Here is a 17,916-nt window from a genome sequence, read left to right as displayed (position 1 = left end):
AATTTTTGTTAGTTATGTCTTTTCACAAAATCTGTGCATTTCTCCTGTTTTATCTGCTGAGGAATACTCATCAGATAATGCCCCTCTTTAAGAATTTTCTTACTTAGATGGATACACTGCTGAATAACCATGCTATTCTTACATTGGAGAGAAACAAGAAATACATTTATCTTTCTCAATATTTTATGCACATGACACTTGAATCTGTGCTATTCAAGCCTCATGTACGGTTTAGACATACATATGTCTGCTTGCAGAACTGTCTGTTTACCTTGGTAGGTTGGTCCTAGTGTGGGGAAAAAAAGACCAGGAAGTGCTAGGTTGTACAATATTGCTGAATTAAAAAAATTGCTGTCAAGGGAGTGTGTCCATAGCAGAATTTTTGAAAGCTCATTTTAGTTAGGAGGAGTTAGAGATTTTATTTTCTTGCTTAATCAGTTACTCTTCATCTGCATGGTTACCTGAAGAATTTGCAAGCTATATAATCTGTTTAAAGCATTCATATTTTGAATATTGTATGACAATTTGACATCACTGAATTGCTTTGAATTGGGGTGATGGATTCAAACATGCTTATAAGATACCAGCAAAATTTATTCTATAATATTTAATATGCCATTGTACTGCAAATATTTATGCAAAGTATTGATTCTATATTCTGCTTTTTCTCAGATTGTTGGGATTTTTTTTCAAAGATATAAATTTTCTGTATAAAAATAAAGGTAAGAATGCTGAACTGTAGCAAGTCAATGTAGTGAGAGAAGGCAGCATGATAAAGTTTGTTGTCCCTTTTAAATATGCAAAGAGTGATTTAAACCACTAGGAATGTTTCTAGGCTGCTATGTTTTTGGGCTGATCTCTCTAACCTACAGTTGCCACTCCTCATCCAATAAACCAAGTCGTAAGACTGGCAAATGCTGTCTCTGATGCACTTACTTAAGGATACAGATGTAACCACAGCCTCATGTAAATCACATCTGACAAACATCATTGCATGGAAATAGCTCAACTAATTCAAAAGCCACTGAAAATGCCAAAAATACCAATGCAGATTCTGCTTGGTCAAAATCTCCCATGTGGTTTTCTGCATTCTTCTTGTACTATGCTCAGATTCAGCTGCCACAGCTTCAGCTCCAGCCTGTTTAAGGCCACATTACTTTGGCACCGGCGCTCACCCTAGTCATTCTTGGTGGAAATTAGGGGTGTTCATACTGATGTGTGGTTGTGATGGAGAATACTCAGAATGGAAATGGTAAATTACTGCTTTATCTTTGTTGTTTTTGGTGTTTTTGTTGTGTTGGTGGTAAATTGAGGAAAGTTTGAATATTAAACCAAAAATTAAATATGACTTTCCATTATATTCTAAAATAAAATATTCTTGTAGGGACTAATAACTCTTGTTATTGACAGATCTCTTTTATAAAAGTAATTAATGTAAATCATTTGAAAAATAGAAAAGTAAAAGCATTTGAACAAATAGGGCTGTGTTTCTGAAATTGCAGGTTATGCAAATTGGCAGTATTCCTATTGGAAACTCTGACATCTGTATTTTTATATATATTCCTTGATCAAGACATAGAACTACAACAAAATCAATTGAATGGTCTGTTCCTGTTCGAATAACCTATGCCAATTTGTGATTTTTAGGCACACTAGCAGGAAGATAGAAACCAGTCCTCACTGACAGTAAGTAGGCAATCTACTAAGACTTGGTGGGAGAAAAAGACACTTTGCTTTTTTTACATTCGTCTAGAAATGGGGTATGGAGTGATCTACCTGTAGAGAACTTTAATAATAAACCCCAAAATAGCTCATGACACAGCTACCCATATACTACTGCCCAGAGTATTTGTCTTTCATCTCATTTCAGTGAAAAGATGTTTTATTATATATTAGATCAACCTACCCGAGATCAAACTGTGATGTGCAAATGAAGGAAATCACCCTGCAAGAATGAGGTACACTTTTAAACAAAAAAGCACCCCTTCATTCACGTTCTTCTGTGGGAGGCTAATTCCAAACAAGAGGCATCAAATAGCCTATATTTGGGGTGTTTGGTTTTATCTGACTGATTTAAAGGCAGTTGCAGAATTACATTGTTATAACTTTCCCTCTAGACAATCAGGTTCTTTATGCCACTGTTTCAGTCCAAGGAGACAAATAATACCTTTTTTATTGCAGTATTTTTAGACATTGGATACATCTGGAAAAATATTCAAGCAGATAATTAGATTGCATTAGTGATGTGTCTGTTGTGGTTTCCCTGATCCCAGAGAAGGCAGCCCTTTATGAAGCACTTGGCCACAGTCTCCGCAAAATCTGCTGCGTAAATTGGCCCACACTAAAGCATGTGGAAAACATTTTTTGGCTGAGACTTGAAACCATTCATGTGGCTTTGAGACAGGGAAGCTCAGCCTGCCAACATCAATAGAACTTTGTACTACAAACCAAAATGGTCATTTAGACATGTGTACTTTCATGCTCACAAATGCACTGAGGTCAAATATTTTTTAATCTTGGGAATTTTTACTCTTTATACAGCCTCGTATTTCACGCAGGAAATGAGGCTGAGTACAACAAACACAAATCATTGAGACTGACAGGGCATATTGGGTTCAAAACCCAAGCTTTGACTCTAATTGCTCTCCAAAGGCCTCTGGCTCAAGGTAACTGTTGATTTAGTTCAGCTGTTTCAAATCAGCACTGTAAGGTCTTGCTAAGACAAACTGGTTAGGCCACATTACATTTGTAGGATTGGATCCCTCGGGTGCAAGTATAACACAGTTAGCATTTTAAAAGATTGCATTTGTCTGTACACTGCAGGCAGTAATTACGAGCAGGCAAATCTTCTGTGAAAGATGGTGTGACCCTTTTGGTGAAAGAGTGATGACGGCTTCTTGTGGAGGAAAAAATAATGTTTCTATTCAAGGTTCATAGAGGGACCCCACCTTATTTCATATGCAAGATGTCTTTGTTAGAAATTTATTGTCATTATTTTTGTTTTCCTTTAATAATGCTTGCTTTGCTTGATAATGTGTATCTCTAAAACATAACATTTCTGTTACTCCCCTGCTGCAGAAATATTGTACCACCCTCTCAGGGAGGGGAGGTTACTAAAGAAAAGCTACCTTTCCTCTGCATGAATTAGGCAGTTGACACTCCATTCCATTTATTAGTTTTCTGTATTAACGAATGCTTCTGACATAAACTGGGTCTGACTTTTCAGCAAGGGCAAGCCTGAAGGATTACCCAACAGAATATAAATCTGCTTGGTGTATTATATTCTCTTACTGTTCTTAGCGATGTAAGTGCTGAAGTGTGATTTATACCAATATATCCATTTGCCTGTCTACAGTCAGAATTTGCATAGTAAAGATCTAATCCGCTAGAAGGAAAGCACAGTGAGCTTATGCCAGGTTTAATTCACAAAGTGCTATTTTACAGGTTAACTCTTCCTGGTCCAGAGGTCATTCCAGAGTGTCATACTGGGACTTGAAAACACAGAACAAATCAACTGGCCAGAACAAACTGCTTTTAAGATGGCAATGAGCTATAGAAGCTGTAGGACTCTAAGACACTTCCTACACTGCTAAATAGTTAGCCCCCACTACAAGTCCCACTGGTGGACCTGTTGATCAGGGATTGCGGTTCACAAGACATGGAGGGCCTGCCTTTTCTACTCCATCTGCAGCATGTCCTCTGTGCTCACCAGGTGAGCTGGGAAGGGGTGACATAGGGCTAACTGTGCTGGCTTTCTGCCACGTGGGCAGTAGAGATGGATATGTGATCCAGGTCTGATTAATTTAGATGGCACTAGCTATCAGGTCTACATTACCCCATGCAATGCTGCAGGCTGGGAGAAGAGTGGCTGGAAAGCTGCTCAGTGGAAAAAAGCCTGTGGGTGCTGACTGATGACAATATGAGCCAGCTTGTGCCCAGGCAGCCAAGGAGGCCAACAGCATCCTGCACTGTATCAGCAATAATGTGGCAGCAGAGCCAGGGCAGTGATCATCCCCTTGTGCTCTGCACTGGTGTTCAGTTCTGGGCCCCTCACTACAAGAGAGACATTGAGGTGCTGGAGCAGGTGCAGAGAAGGGCAATGGAGCTAGTGATGGGTCTGGAGCACAAGTATGATGAGGAACAGCTGAGGGACTTGGGGTTGTTTAGTCTGGAGAAGAGAAGGCTCAGGGGGACCTTGTCACTCTCTACAACTACCTGAAAGGAGGTTGCAGTGAGGTGGGGGTCAGTCTCTTCTCCCAAGTATCAAGCAATAGAACAAGAGGTAACAGCCTTGAGCTGTACTAGGGGAGGTTTAGATTGGATATTAGGAAACATTTCTTCACAGAGAGGGTGCTCAGGCATTGGAACAGGCTGCCAAGGGCAATGGTGAAATCACCATCGCTGGAAGTATTCAAAAACCATGCAGACGAGGCCCCTAGTGATATGGTTTAGTTGTGGGTTTGGCAGTCCTGGGGTAATGGTTGGACCTGATGATCTTAAAGATCTTTTCCAACCTAGTTGATTCTATGAATCTGTGATTCTATGATTTATGTGGAGGTGGCAGCATACACATTTACTATTATTAGAGCACATGGTTTATGCTTCACATAAATTTTGTTTCTAATGAAAGATATTTCTGAGGCTGCTTTTGTCCCTTTTTTTAAACATATCACATATATATCCCCAATCTAGTGATTAACAGCAAGAATCCTGACAAAAAACATCTTTACAGTCTCTAGCTTCCCTCCCAAAATCTGGGAGGTTCAGCAAGGTGATGGCAGGGATAGAGGATCTCCCTGTGATTAACTCTAGTCTTTCATGGGATTATAGGCATGGCAACCAGGCAGAATGACCAGGCAGAACCTGAGGAAATGGGGATGGGTTAATTCATTGAAGGATGTGCAGCTCCCTTAATTTAATACAAATAATATTATAGTAACTGTGATCAGGAGCAGATTGACAAGTTACAAGGTTGCTGCTTTCTTTTCCTTTTCAAATAATATGGTTAGTTGATTGTCAATCCATCATTTTAGTTGACTATGCTCTGCTAAAGAGGCAAAAGCAGTTCTCCAGCATGACAGGCACCTTTTCTGAATCTTACATTACATTACGCTGAACATTCTCAGGCAGACAGGAGCTAGTTTTGCCTGTGCTCCAAACCACCTAGAAATCATGTTAGTACAGACTCTGGCCAGACCTAGCATGCATTCTGTTGAAGCTGGTATTTTTGGTTGGATTCTACTTTAACGTGTCTTGTGGCTTTGAGCTGACAGATAAAGGCAGAGCAAGCTTGTGTCTGCCTGTAAATTGCTGCATAGATGTGTCCCTAATGGAGATGTATAGGCTGGGTGAGAGACTTGCACTGTCAGTTGTTTGTTGCCCCGGTCCACTGGGTAAGTAGAAAGTTTTCTTCCTTTTGCTCCATGAAGCGTGTTTTCTCATTTTACATTAAATTTAATTCTATAAAATTTTCTTTATACCCACTTGTTATGCTTGCAGGAAGCCTATAATTCCATTCTCAAAAAAAAAGCAAACCCAAAGCTTCCAGAACTGAGTTCACCTCTTCCTAATTTAATAACTTTCTTAATAGAGTGCTAGAAATGAAGGGTAACCAAATACAGATCTATATGTTAGAGTAGTTAGAATAGATTCTCTGTGTGTATGTAATACCCATTATAAATGCCTTCAAAGCATTCTCCGAACATAAAAAAAATTATCCCTTTTCCCCATGAAGCAATTGGGAGTGGTTGTTGATACAAACTCATCGGTTTATGGCCAGATAGCAGCTACTTGAATTTTGTTGTCTTTTGCTGTTCTTAGAAAGGTGGAAGTTGTCATGTCTGCTAGCAAAAGTTGACTTTTAAGAATAGTAACTAGGAATATTTTTAGCACGGTTTAGCAAACAAACTAACCAAAACCCAGAGGTCACAGAGGGTCACAGCAGGTCTTTTGAGAGATTAGAGAATGAAGATAACACCAGTGACATGTACAGTTGAGAGGATTATGACAATGAAGAAAGATTCTGGACTGAGGGAAGACCTTACACTAAGTATATGCAGTTGTATGCAAAACCATTTTGACAACCTGCTAAAATTATTTTAATGTTTCTCTCTATGCATAGTACCCCAACTTATGGAAAAATAGATTTGCATTCCATTTATGGAATGGAACTACACTGATTCTGATTTGAAAACATAAATGTTTATTAAGTGTATGTGTTACAATGCCAATAAAAATTGAGTGGTTTCCAGTCTTATTGAGGAACCAGTGCCTGGGTAATATTATGCAAATGTTGACATATTGGCTGTTGCTCGGTGCTTGCGTTTGAAACTAATCTGTTCATCTTTAGTTAAATGTGTAAGATGCCTGCTATTAGCCATATTCCTCATATGGCCCATAAATCCATTAATTTAAAAATTAAAATAGTGACCTGACAAGCTCTTAAGAGTTTCTATAAGAAAAACAGCACAGTTAAGGATATATCAGGCTGGTACAAATAAGACCTTTCATAAGTCAAAGTTTACTTTTTTGCAACAGAATTAATTAGCTGTAGTCTCTTTTCAGGTATAGATGCTGAATATTGTGCTGAAGTCAGTGGAGCATAAGGGACAAAGTATGTTTGTCACCAGCAGTTTTCTTTGTTAACCCAAGTCGCATGCTGGGCTTGTTTTAAATGTCTGCTATTTAGTGGTCAAGCCTGTTGTGATCAACCCTGCTCTTACTCTTTTATCCTCTGTAATTATGGGAACAAAATCATAAAGAAATACTTAAAAGAGGCAGATCTTCCAAACACGGCAACGGAGGTGGTGCTCAGCCAAAACCACATTTGCAAACACCTCCGAAGTGATAGCTCAGGCCTGAGTTGTTCAGCCTAGGCCACTTGGTAAATGTTGGATTTACACTTTGTTTTCATGAGTGCCTTTGAGAGAGGCTGCAGCAGTGCAACTACTGCCAGAAACAAAGTGATTCACCGTAGTGCCCCTGCAAACAGCAATTTGTAAAGCAAGAGCGGTTTGCTCTTGAACATTATAACTTCTTATGAAAGTGAGAAGTTTTCACGCTTGTTAGATTATTTTCTGCCTTTGCCAGTCTATGTCAGCAGTCTGTCTTCAGCTGCAAAGAGTTATAGGTGAAATGATAAATTTGTTCACGCCCTTCTTTTGAAAGGTTATTTATCCTTCCTTTTTAAGATACAGATTTTCACTAGCTTCCTCCTTATCTTTCAGTGGTTTCTTCTTCCCTGTGTTTCTTAAGATTCTTTTCACAATGCTTATAGGCCTTCCTTGAGCCTCTTTGCATAGAAAGGCTTTGTGTGAAGCACAGGACTCTGACTTAACTACTGATGGTGAAATGATTGAGAGTCATCAAAAGAGAGAGAAAAGTCAGGAAGCTAGAGGAGGAGGAAGGAAAAATAAAATGAGACGATGTCACTAGCAGGGGCAGACTGTGCTAGTTTACAAGCCTGGAAAAATCCTGTCTTCTCCATTGTCAAAGCTTTTTTGCATGACAGTGGAGCTGATTGCCACTTTACCACAAGTTTTAAGTTTTGAAAAGTGCTTTAATTCTGAGATTCCCGCTCCAGCTGGGCCAATCTAATTTTCACACATTGCCATGGGGAATAATGCTTTTTTTCTTTTCTTTTTTTCAGAAAGAAAATGAATGAATGAAATAATGGAAAAATGAGTTACTGGACTGCTTTCTAATTATTTAAAGGGCTTCACACATTCATGTCTTGGCCACACTGTCAGCCTCTTCTCTATGAGAATATATGTCTACTGCATTAATGGAAAAGGCTGACCTACAGCTAAAAATAAGTCTCAGCAAACTGTTCATTTCAAATTGATAACTGCCTGCAGAATGTAACATTAAAAGCACTGAAGTAAATGCTTTATGCATTCATACCTGTGCTTGGATAGGTGTATTCCCAGTAATGTGGGTTGTGGTTAGTGTTTTTTGGAAGAGGCGTTCTGAATTGTAAAGGCTGCTTTTTTATCACAGGGGAGGTATTTTACTTGAACCTGGCTTCTGATGACTGTAAAAATCAGATCTCCAAAGGACATCACTGAAAGAGAAAATAATCTAATGCTTAAAAGAGTGTAAATGTCTACTGACAGTCAAAGCATTTCTTCTCCCCTCCCCCCTTATTTTTCGGTTGTGTATCTGAGAACCACAGTTGTGATTGTTGTGATCTTTTTAGTCATCACTTTGATCTATGTAGGTTTTATGTTACAGTTTATAAGATGATGAACATTTGCTGAGAGATCAAAGCACTTATCATAATGAGAAAAACATACGTAAGAACAGTTGTATAGCAAGGGTAAGGATTGCCTGAAGCAGAACAAATTTCTACACATAGCCTGACAATGTAAGAATAATATAGCAGTACAATCATGAGAATAATATTACTTAATAAGTCACAGCTCCTATATGTCTTACAGTGAAATTTACCATTTTATAAACTACTAAACACATTTTCTGCTTGATTAGCTATTTTATGTCCAGAAAACCTACAATAAAATCCTCTTCCATGAAACACATTTGAAAGAAAGATCTTAATTTTATCTTAATGTTGAAGATCAATAAAGTGGCAGTGGCAGACTAATAATATGACTTTCACATTTTACCCATAATGTGTAGTCTTAAGCTAATACTTCTGCCCAGTGAGCACAGGGAAGATTGGCCATGCCTTTAGAAGTGCATACTGAGACTCCAGCTTCATCACTGTGGTGGGTAATGAATGATTTTCACCAGAAACATACTTACCCCTTGATTTTCCCAGAGTCTTTCAGGAGCTGCACCCACACCCTTACTGCCTATCCCCTGGCTATGTGGATTTTGTGTAGTAAAGGCCTATGGAGGAAGGATAATTCTTCTGTAAAATGCAGGCTCTTTCCTTCCCAGTTCTTTCCTTTTGCTCTGCAACTTGCCCTGACGTGCAGAAAATGAAACAAAGCCTGTTTGCTTTGGCTTTTCAAGGGGAAATAGAAGTAAGGCTAAAATTTTTAAAGCTTGTAGCCTTTTCTTTGGTGTTGCCCACTTCAGCTTTAATTGTGTTTTGTCTGGGTGAGAACTACAAAATTTGGCCTTCAGTTAGTATGGATTTGTTGGTATAACATGTGTTAGCATTTACAGAATCCAAAATCCAAGTTCATGTTTCATATACCATTGCACAATAAATTGCAGGTTAAGCTTATGTCATGATCAGAAATCTTTTCCTTTTGAAAGAACTAATACATGGAGATTTCTTAGCCTAGAAAAACAGAAGACCCTTCCTTCCCAGCTTTATGACTTCAACATTTTAACAAGGCTAAGAAGTGAAGTGGGGGTTCCTTGTGCCTGAAGTGTATTTGCTCATTGCAGCCTGGCTTGCCTCCTCATTTTAGATTGGGTATATTTTCCTATGACAGATGTATATTAGACTCTGAATTAGGAGTGTAAAAGTTCTATCAATTCAGTAATTTAAAAAGAGGCCCTGGATACTTGTCTGCATATAGTTGTTATTCATAGCTGTTCCTCATCCTGTGCTGGCAAGATGATCAAGCAGATAAGCTAGCAGAGTCCTTAATACCTTGTAGTTTCATTATACATCGTCAGCTTGAAGAATTGTACGTTTCCAAGAGCTCTATTGTGGTTTAGTGTTCTCTGGCACAGGATTTGCTTCTTTTTTCCCCTCTTTTCATTTTTTTGCGTCTTAACTTTGGGTATTTGTTTAAATTTTGAAGTGTTTTATGGAATTCTGAGTATACAGGCTTGCAAGCCATGAACTCTGGGGTGGGATTTTTAAAAAATTAATTTTTCCACTGACTTCAGCAGCAGCCACAGTGTTAAACCCATGCCATGTGGTTATATTCTTACACTAGCTCTGGCGGCAGATTTTCCTGTGGGCTTCATCAGGTTTCTTGCATACCTCTGTTTATAAATTAGGGATTAGTGATATTTATGCAGTTCATTGGAGTAGGGTGGTTTTGTGGACTAAAATGAACAAGGATTATTACTGCAGTTTATTTTATTATTGCAAATGGAAATTCAACAATAGAATGTCACAGGCGATGCATTCTTAGAAAAGCAAGCTCGCTATAACAAATCATGCATATTATCATCAGTCTCTTTTGTTGTAATATGCTCATTTGATTACCATATGGTTTCACCAGCACTTTGTAAAATTGTCTTAGCTGTTGTCTGTAATTTTATTGCCATATGACATCAGGCAATGAGTGAGGGTCTTGGCTGGAATTCTGCCATTAGAAAGGTTGTTCAGCACCTAATAAAGTCTTTGTCTTTCCACAGATGTAGTCTGAATACATTTGACCCAAAGAATATGCTTATATTTGTGTCCATGGAGTAGAAAAGCCATTTCCTGATGTTCTGCAATGCAGAGGCAGAGCAGTGCACATGATACTGGATAATGCATTTCAAGTAATCTGAGCACTCTTAGCTACTGTTTCCTTGCTTCCTACATACTATGCTGTTAGAAATATTGCCCTTGTGTTTAATTATTTCCTGGACAGATACTGTCTAATAGTTTAGCTAAAGACAGCTTTTGCTTCAGTTATATGGATTTGTAGTGTATTGCCTTGTCCTCCGTTCTGTGAACAGGGGCTCAATAAGGCAAACTGTTCCAGAGTGCCCTGCTACACAGACTTTCAATACAAGATTGTTTGAAATGGCCTTGTAGCCCATTTATGTAATAATGAGGGAGACATATCCTGACATATCAATCTCATTTTAGAAGAGCTGTTCAACACAATGTGTATCATGCATGCAGAAACCAATGGACAAGAATGTTTAGTATTGCAACAACATTGAGTCCAATAAAAAAAAATTAGTGAGGAGTTCAACTGGGATCTGAAATCAAACTATTTGGTAAAAAAGGCATCATAACACCCATATATCTCACAGTCTATGTAACATCTAATTTTTAAATTGTACAACATTTTTTTTTTGAGGGTTGGGGTTTTTTCTCCTCTCCTTTCTTCATTTATAATCTATTTGGTTATTGACATGTTTGAATCTGTCCAGGTGTTCATAACTCAGTATATTATATGCTGTTTCACTCTAAAATACATATTAAAGCAATAAATATTTTAATTTATATATATATATTTTTTAGAGCACAAGTGTCTGTTTATCAACATTGGCTCGAGAGTAACATGCAGTAAAGAGAACTAACACATATTGCAGTCTTGTACACATATTTTAAAAGTGGAGTTCAGGTCTTCCATATCATTGGGATTACACCAGCCACAATTTGATGTCAGACTGGATTAATCATGTGAAAGTTTTCACTTGGTTTATTTTTGATGTCCTGCTGGAAACTGGTTAATAAGCTTAATCTTTTCTGGGAGTCCATTGATCATCTCAGCAGAGCAAAGACCTGCCAATTTGGACCAGAAACTAAGGACTATGTCTATATCATAAAGTCTGTCAATATATCTGCATTGATCAGGGATTCAACAAGATGCATTTTACAACTAGAGCTGCTGTACCAACAAAAGCCTAGAAGACGCAGTTATATTAGTAGTGTCCCTTACCAGTGTTGGGTTTCTGGGCCATTGGAGAACAGGATGTAAAACTGGCATAGATTACACCAATAAAAAGTGTAATGTTAATCATTTTAGTTTCATCCAAGAACTTGCTGTTGTCATTGTAGTTAAGCAGCCAAAGATTGTTCCTATTAAAGCTCAGTCTTTCAGAGTCTGTTTCTTTATTTTATGGCTGTGGCTAAGGGAATACAGTGTGACTGATGGAGATCTGTGTCTGTTGTATACCTGCATATCTGTATTGTAGCTGAACACGCAAGTTTTCAGAAGAACAGACCAGGAAACATACTGGGGTTTTGGAAAAAAAAAGATTTGGAAAAAAAAACCAAACAGCTGCTAATCTTTACCTTAAAAAAGTGTCTCTTGTTCACATAGTAGAACTATATTACAGATGAGATGTCTCTATCACTTCAAAGAAAACACTCAAAGAATATTTTCCTCCACCTTTGCCTCTGCACTATAAGGAGGTATTGTTATTGCCTGATTGTAACAAAATACCTGAGCTGGTGCTAGTAGCATAATCAAATTAGCCAAGAGAAAAGTAGTGTATGATGTTTTAATTAAAAAATAAAAAAGCCTGCAATAGTTGCTGCTTTAGATTTATGCCACAAATGTACCAACTTCATTCTATTCATCAGAGGCTGAATTGTTAAAAAGAGTAGAGATTTCAGGATAACCCCAAGAAAAGACTGAACATAATTTGGGAAGTGTATAATAGATATTTGTCCTGTAAAAAAAAAAGACATGATGGAACTGGAGTAGGAATCATGGAGTATAATAGACATAAAAAAATGTTCTTTCTCTACATTCTCTGCCATGTCTCTTACCAGTTAATATTTTACCTCTTGGTTAAAATACATTTTTAGCATGAGATAAATCAACAAAACTACCTGTGAGTTGCAGCCAATATCATCACATGCTTGAATAGGCCTAAACAGCAGGTGCTGCCATGCTCCCATAGTCTCTAGTGACAAGCTATGCTCCACTTTGGGCTCAGGACTGGACGGGCTGTTTACAGCTTTCAATTCTCAGTACTGTAGGGTCCTATGAGAGCATTTTAAGCTGTCACTGGTGTTAAATCTTGACATTTATCTTTATTATACAGGGCTTCTGCTAGTATTTATTATGCATGTGTGGGCGTAAGAGACAGGTCCCTTAAAATTCTCAGGATAGGGGAAGACACTACTCCATGAGCTATGTTCTGGTGGGCTTATCATGTTGATGAGTAGATGGCTGCTCACTCACTGTCAAGGGAACACTGAATTTGGGATGGCTCTGACCTAGTGTAGAATGAGCTGCTCAGGGCTGCAAGTATAAGGAGAGACCTGAGGCACAGAGAGATAAGAAGAAGGTTGCACAGTCCCTCAGAGCTAAGGCTAAGATCAAGTACACTGGACACATATTCTTAGTGACCTTCTACAAGCCTGTACTCTTTTTTAAAAAATGCGTTAAATGAAATCAATTAATGCTGCGACTATATTGGTTGTTATTGAGTTTTACAAAACATTGACTACAGTTGTGATGTCCCTATATTTTTAACTTTTTTGTTTTGTTTCATTTTGTTTTCCTTCAGTCCTACAGAAATCTCAAATGGCAACGCACAAATCCATTTTAGATTTCTCAGTGGGAAGCTAGGGACTTGGTTAGGAAATGCAACTTACTTGAGCTATGGAAAAGAGGGAGGATGTGAATTCAAGAACATAATGTCTGGAACAGCAGATAACTTTTGGGTCTTAAACCTGAAGCCTTTCACATGACTTATAACCATATCCCAGGCTGCCTGCAGAGTGGAGAAGACACCCTGAAGTTTAAGTTTGACATATAATTCCCAGAGGTTTTCTTTGCCAAGCACAGTTACACAACAGTGATACCGTTGAAGTCAATGTGACTTTGCAGTCAAATACCACACAGATGAAAACTTAACACCTATTTCAAAGCTAATTAACAGAAAGTGAGTGAGGGTAGTAGCGAGGTAGGGAGTGAGGTGCAGGTAGCCTGCTGTAAAGTAAGTGCTTGTGTTGATTTATTAAGTTTCATGGGGAATTTTCTATTATTTTTCTGCTGATTCTGATTTTGTAAGGATTTTTCTTTACTAAAGGGAAAGATTGGCAGTACTGAGGGCATTTTCACTCTATTTTTTTTTTATGATTATTATTTTAACGAAAAACTTGTCACTGATATTAGTGGAAATGATAGTTAAGCTTGCCTGAACATGGGGTTTATTTTTAATTTAGTATCAGTTTTGGCAAAGAAGTATTTCATTTGTTCCAGAGGAATCACTGTAATACCTTGGCAGGACAGGAGATTTAAAGCCAGAAGTAACTGGGACAAAGGAAAAAAGGCATTAATTTTGCCAGGTGAGGATACCAGATTTACTTAAAAGGTTGTTTTCATATGCTAGGAGGTTTGCAAAACTCAATAAGATGAAAAGAATGTAACTAATTTCAATTAAGGACTGACTTCTAGCTTCAGTAGCAAACACACATGTAAAGCTTTATTTTAAAGTTGCACATGTATCGAAGGAAGAATTTCAAGTAAAATTCAAGAAAACCCCCACAAGTTTGTAGCAGCAAAAAGAAAATGAGTTAAAATCCTTAGCATACACTGAAATTATTCCTGTTGATATCTAATTAGAAGAAAAAAAGTTTTCATCTGATGTAAATTACTAAAAATTTACTCTGACAGATTTATGTGCTGATTTTATTCTTCTTTCTAAATCTGCGGTTTAATCCTTTTTTTTTACTCCTTAGTTTCTCCAGATTCACCATTTTTTATTTTCAGTGTTGAGAAAAAGCTGTCTTGAAATCACATATTAACAGACCAACTTTGTAATTTGCTGCCTTATGTGCAAATACTAATATCATGTTGATAGTCATCCTAATTAAAGCAATATTAATGATAATTTCTTAGAATGAAAGATGGTTATTATGAAAGAAATTAGTGCTCAGTACTTTAACAGAATAAGCCTTTATAAACTTTCTATTTTATAGGATAAAGATTATTATTATTATTAAAATTAGGCACATTTTGGTGTCTTTATTCATCATTTGGTATGGATGCAAAATAGATTAAGTGACATCACTAGAGTAACTGTGATGTAAATGAGATGCTAATTTGGAGTTTAAAAAATATACTTTCTCTTTCAGTGAGATCTATTTTCCCAACTAGAATTGTAAGTAGAATGAGGGCTATGACTGGCTCTTGAATCAGCAGGCTAGCTTTTTATTCAGGAATGCAGCTACTAAATTGTCATAAAGAAGAGCTGCAGTGAAAAAAAATTGGAGCAGAGATGTCATGTTTCACATAATTTATGAACTATCTTGGCACTAGGCGACAATAGGCTCGCAACAAATCCCTGTATGTTGCAATTTCCTCCAGAGACCCTCTCCTACAACCACCAAGAAGCCCTTTAGGGTTGGGTGGACAGGAATACCACGCTAATGCTTTAATTCTATTATGCAGTAAATCACTGTTAGACCAGACATAGAGTCTAACAGGTTGTCACCACACAGCAGCTGAACCAGCAAAGATGAGAATGATATAGGTCAGAGGTTTTGCCACCTGAAAGGTCATAAAGTGTTTTGGAGGTGGGAACTTTACACCCTGCGGATGCAGAGTGAAAAGTAAGTCTATGGTCTTGTGCTGACATCGAGTGAAACCATGCTTATATTGAAAGGTATCCCAGCACATACAGCACAATTAAACCTGCTAGAAATGTCATGGTTTATTACCCCACCTGTTGGATTCAACTACTGCCTTCATGATGATGACATTTGCACTTTAAGCCTGGCAGGCTGCAAAGGGATTAGAAAACATACACATGCATACTCACACACTCCCCCCCCCCCCATTCATCTCCCCCTCAGCTCTCCCCCCGCCCCTGCCATTCCCTGCTTCTGCACTGCATTTTATTTTTTTCCAGGATGCACAGGAAACCAGTACAAGTGGTCTGGCAAGGTAGGACTTGACCTAGACATCAAATGGCACTCCAGAGACCAGTGATTGAGTTTTGCCACTGCTGCCTGATTCCATATAATTAGAGTTGATAGCAATATAGCAAGGCAATAAAATATGCTGCTGTGGTGTTCTTCATATAAATACTGAAAAGGCAAAGAGGGAAAATGAGATCCTTATATTTTTTCTACTGGAAATATTCCAGTCTTTTTAAATACACAGTCTCTAACTAAAACTTGATTATTAGGGTTATTTCACTCATAACTGTATACATATCTTGCTGTATACTCTCTATAGCCTTGCTTTCACGTGCCAATAATGAGAATCAGTGCACCAATAAAGCAGTGACAGAATCCCCTGTTTAAAATCGGCATGCATGTTGAAACTAAGGAAGGAGATGGTTCTTAAGTTGCCTTTCTTTACTTTGGCCTTGCAGGTGCAGCTGACCACGTGCTAATCTCTTACTGCAAGAACAAATTGCAAGGTGATATGAAATAGCTTCTGTCAAGGAGTTAGCTTGGTGTCACTGAGGCACAACAAAACCCTACTAATCTTACTTTCTTCCCACAGAGTCCTCCTAGTGCATCAGTGTGCAGTTTTTCGTGATTTATGTCCTTTTTGTTGTTCCTGGCAAAGATGCATTTTTGGAGCAAACAGCTTGCTCAGAAATCTGTTTTGGAGAAACCCTTAAATCTAACTGTGAAGAGGCCTTGAACTCCTGAAAGACATTGGCTTCTCCTTATCTACAGTCTGACAGAGTATAATGTAGCAAAAAATCTTTTCATGTTCTGAAGATACGCTTTTAGCCTCAGTTGTTTTCAGCAGTAGCCCTTCCCTTCTCTAAGCATGGGTCCTACACCTGCAGAGATATTGCAGCAAAAATATGTGTGGAGAAGAGAAATACTGAAGAAATTATTCAACCTTTCTACTTCTACATTGTATTTCACAAACTGCTCAGGTGCCTTGGGTATTTCTTTGGTGGCAATATTGGGAAAAATGATAACTGTAACTGACACCTGCATTCTCTCCATGTATGTCTGCAGTTACATTGTATCACCAATATGAAGTTTAGGAAGGGAAGTTTCCCAAATGAATTTGTGATAGAGAATATCTTCATTGGAGACAAAGGTAAAGAAAATTAAAAGCCTTATCCTATTTCAACAGTTATGAAATTTTGATCAATTTATCTGATCAAAATTTCAGATAAATTGTAACCTTCTTGGTCATAATGAAACTTATTGTCTGGAACATAATATGCCCAGGAACAGCTTTCTTCTTTGTTGTGTTTTTCTTTTTTTTATCTAAGTTCCATTTCCTGATAAAGAGCACATTGAGGCTGATGGCTGGAGTAATAAAATGGTAGATCAGGATATCTGCTCTCTCATATTATTATTTCTTTTTCAGAAATTCTCAGTTTGTTTTATTGTTGGCAGATCTCAAATGTATTGTAGGACAACAAATGCGTATGTACACAACAGTGGTAGCTAATGGGAGTGACCTGTACAGCTCCAATTATGACTGATAGCACTCTACTAGCTTTATGCTTATTTTAAAGTCCCCTTGACACAGATTGATTAAAGGCAAGGACCCATATGAACTTATGAAAAATTTATGGATTTTTGAAAGAGCTATAATGTACCATTTAAGAACTAATAATTTCTTAGCTGTCACTATTTTCTTTCCCTTTCTCTCCAGCCCAAAATCTCTCTTACATTGGGAATTTATGCTTAATAATAAAAAACTGATGCTATGGATTCAAGAATAAAGATGCCATTAGATAAAATAAAACAACAACAAGAGAAAAGAAAATAGATTTGTATGAATTTAACTATTCTTTAATCTGCTTCTGGGCAACAAAAGTGATTTGTGTCAGCCGTTATTGCATTAAACTTTAATTTTCTTCCACAAGAACAGGATTATAAAAAGGAGTATTGGATTGCACTCAGCATGGATTAGCTGAGCGGTGTCATTGCTGCCAAGGACCAAATGGATTTCCTTCCTTTTGTGATTTATATTTTTTATTGCAGTTTTCCCCCCTCCTTCTAATTCCCATTACCCATCAGTTTGCCAGAACTGAGATACCCTCAAAAGCAGCAGAAAGGCAGGCAGAATTATTGGCATATTGCATATATTTTTGTTCCAGGGATCCTCACTGGCCAGCGTCAAAAGAATACGCTAGCCGTTAGCCATAGAATCTGATTGCTAGTTTAAAACTGAAAAATTTAAATCTTATTCTTTGTGAAAGGGTCATACTCTTTCCTTCTTGAATTAAATATATATGCATAATCAGCTTAAATTTTCCCTTTAAAGATCATAAAAATTTCCAGAGTTTTGCTTAATCGTATCTCAGCAAACATTTGTTAGACACAGAAAATGATGAATGGTCAAAACAGAGATGCTAGCAGTGTGAACAAAAGAAAAA

This window comes from Pezoporus flaviventris, unplaced genomic scaffold (genome assembly GCF_033815535.1).
Source record: "Pezoporus flaviventris isolate CSIRO_AGI_PZ_B2104156 unplaced genomic scaffold, CSIRO_AGI_Pfla_v1 ptg000022l, whole genome shotgun sequence".
NCBI classification, from domain to species: Eukaryota; Metazoa; Chordata; class Aves; order Psittaciformes; family Psittacidae; genus Pezoporus; species Pezoporus flaviventris.
Note: the sequence above shows the minus strand (reverse complement) of the source record.